Source organism: Heliangelus exortis, chromosome W, assembly GCF_036169615.1.
Source record: "Heliangelus exortis chromosome W, bHelExo1.hap1, whole genome shotgun sequence".
Taxonomy (NCBI): Eukaryota; Metazoa; Chordata; class Aves; order Apodiformes; family Trochilidae; genus Heliangelus; species Heliangelus exortis.
The window spans coordinates 1,211,466-1,214,581 of record NC_092453.1 but is presented as its reverse complement, the minus strand read 5'-3'; the positions used below and the strand labels follow the sequence as shown (position 1 = coordinate 1,214,581).

General features: G+C 53.6%; 1 long non-coding RNA gene across 1 annotated transcript; it reads left to right on the top strand.

Moving 5' to 3' along the window:
• The first annotated feature begins 680 nt into the window (after positions 1-680).
• LOC139789213 (uncharacterized) lies at positions 681-2,685 on the top strand. The gene is made up of 4 exons (XR_011723074.1): positions 681-926; positions 1,046-1,548; positions 1,659-1,762; positions 2,595-2,685. It is a non-coding gene; the product is annotated as an uncharacterized lncRNA (long non-coding RNA).
• The last annotated feature ends 431 nt before the right edge of the window (positions 2,686-3,116 follow it).

Genomic DNA, 3,116 nt, shown 5'->3' with positions numbered 1-3,116 from the left:
AAGGCCACCCTTGGGGGCACTGCCTCTTTTTCTCAAAGCCTCCTGCCCAGGCTAGGGCAAATCCTATCTTGATCTGCCCTCCTGCCCTGAAGCCACCAGTGCTGAACACACGCTTTGTATTTTATTTTCTCCCAGGAGGTGTTCAGCTTAGAGACGTCCGCCACGGGAGCGGGGCTTTCACAGGGAAGAATTTAGAGGAACTTCTGGTGTGTTGTGTGAAATGTTCTGAAAGGGCAAGGCCTGCCCTGGCCTCTCAACAGCAGCCTTTTGCCTGGAGGGAGCAGCAGCAGCAGCAGCAGCAGCAGGAGGAGGAGGAAAAAGCCAGAAGCACGTGTGGGGTGGACTCGATGCGGTAATAAATAAGAAAACATGGTACTTGTAGCTACAGCGGCCTCTTCTGTGACCTCGTTGCCCGCCCCCAGGGTGGCAGCACTACACGGCACGGATCCCTCGGCGGACTCGCCCAAAGTCAAAGTTTTCTCCCTCCATCCCCAGATCGGATCCTTCCGCGTCCCGAGAGCACGGGGTGGACGAGGGCGGGGACCAGCGCCAAGGACAGGCGAGACAGCGAATCGCCCTGCGGGATCGGGCGGCGGCGATCTGGCGGCCCAATGGGTGCCGCGGAGGGCCTGGCCGAGTGGAGGACGCGCGGGGACGGGGCTGGTCGTTGTGGCTGAGGAGAGACTTGGGTGTCCGGTCGGTCGGGTTTTGCCGCAGCTGCCTTCGGAAAGGCGCATCCCCTGCAACGTCATTTACGAGGACGAGGTGGTAGCCGCGGCTTTTCTCCGTGAGCGGTTCCCCCCCGCCCGCCCCGGTTCCTTTGCTGTTCCCTTTGTCTTCCTTTCCTCTTCCCCTCCCCCCGCGCTCGCAAGCACCCTGAGCTGAGGTCCGGGTGCGCGGCAGGGCGGGTGCCGTCGTTGCTGCGGGTGAGTGTTTGGGGGGTCGGGAAGCGGGAGGGAGGGAGGGAGGGAAGAGGGAGGGGCGGGGTGTCTCTGGGTTGTGGAGCTCTGTACTGCGCTATCCCTACAACCTCGCGCTCTTTTAGGTGCTCGTTCCCTGTTTCCACCTCCCCGACTGCTGCGGCGCCTTCTGGGTTGCTGGTGCTGTCCGTCTCGCCTCGGTTCCTAGCCCCGTGACCGTAATGAGTTGGTTCTCCGTAGGAGAAATGCAGGTTTTAAGGATGCGCTTCGTAAGAGAGAGCGTCATAGAGGTTTCACGTGCTTTTGTTCAATACTTGAGCTCCAGGGAGAACGAACGTCCGCTGATGGTCCACTTCACTAAGTTCTTTGCCGATTCGGTTAATGCCTTTGTCTCCTGTCGTGCCTCTGCGTGGACGGCATTGAATCGAAAAGCTGCTCTAGGAATCGATCAAGCCAACCTAAAACCTACCGGCGGTCGCTTATCTGAAGTACTGGCCCGTCTCCTTACCCCCATCGTCTTGTGTGCCGAATTCCGGTTGTGGAGGGGGCTCTGTAAATGCGTTGTATTCTGCGCGTAGAAAGCATTAATGAGGCGCAAGAAAAATCAACGTTTCGGCTTGCATTTGGGGTATCTATTAATGTGCTACTGTAGGAGTTCAGTGGGGCATGTTGGTTTGCTTGAGCTGTATTACCTTTCTCTGAAGCCGGTCAGGTTTTAACCGTTTGCTCTTCCAACAGTGCCTCACGTCCCATAACCTTTCACCCCAACTCCGATGCTTTTCCTAGTCATGCCGAAGGAGCCAAGTATGAGGTTATCTGAAGCAGAAGATTGTGGTGATTCTGTAAGTACTGGGAAGCTTTCCGGACGCTCGGCTGTACCCGTGATTAGTTCCTCATTTCCTAGACTCTTTTGCCATCCCCCCTTTTGCTCTCGATAGGGCGTGGTAGGCTGTTTTGGGTTTTCTGGCGCTGTAATCCTTTGCCTGTAGCTTGTAAGGGAATTGAGCCTTTTGACTAAAAGCAGTGTTGTAAAGCAATGCTCATGGCAGGGTATGTGCTTCAGGTGCAAAATGCAGTGTTGTTTTGGAGCGCAGTCTGATGCCTGTCGTCATGGTCTAGAGTAAGTGTTAGTAGTACTTGTTGTAATAGGGAGGAGAGGGCTTGGGGTTTGTGGCAGGTCAGGGGTGAGGGAGGAAGGGGGAATCTGGTTGAGAGGTGCTGGGTGCTTTGCTTTTGTAGGTAAAAGTCAAGTTCGAAGACTTTGTAAACGCACGCAAAAGGCAGCCTCAAGTTTATTTTCCAGCAGAACTGGGCATTTTGCCTGAAGTATTAATGGGGGCTTCAACCCGGAGACAAACGTAGGTTCTGTGGGTGCTTTGTAGTCCGTTACTGTCTCGCTTGGAAAAAATGGCATGGCTGGGTTTGGTTTGTTTATTTTTCCTCTCCTATAGTAGTGTGCATAACCGGTGTTTGTATCTTTCCTTGGAAAGTGTCAGTTGCAGAGGGAGAGGTGGTAGTTTGAAGCGCAATGGTTGAATTGCTAGGAATTGGCTAAGTGGTTTGTCTGTGGGGTTCCCTGCTCTGATTCCTTCCCTTCCTGCCCTCTCCCCTCTTTGTGTGTGGCTTTTTATTTTATTTCTGAATTTATTTATGGTTTTGTACTTCCTTCTCCAGCTTCTTGGTCCTTTAATGATCATTGTTGAGAAGCGTGCTGCTCACCTGGGCCTGACCAAGGGATTCCGGACAGTTGTGGATGAAGGGCCCGAGGGTGGGCGGTCTGTCTGTCGCGTACATCTACGTATTCTGGGTGGCGGTCAGTCGGGCTGTCCTCCCGGCTAAGAGTTTTTCACCACGAGAGTTGCCGCACGTCTACAAATGGCCACTGAATGGATTTTTGTCTGTTGCCCGTTGTCAATCTAGGCACTGTTGAGGTGTGATGTTTTGTGGCATGTGTCTGTGGAAGGTAACGAAGGCTTTGAGCGGCAATTACACAATAAAGATAGAGGATGGGGATATCACCTCTGTCTTGTGCGTGTTGCTGGGGGAAATAGTTATGCAAGTTGAACTGGTGCCTCCCCGGAGTGTAAGTATGTGGAACGTTTCGTCCCGTTAACAGCGTTCTGTGTATAGGTAGTGATTTGCCCGATCATTTGAAGCGTGATGCTGGAACCGCTTAGCAGTGTCCTGGGTCTTGTA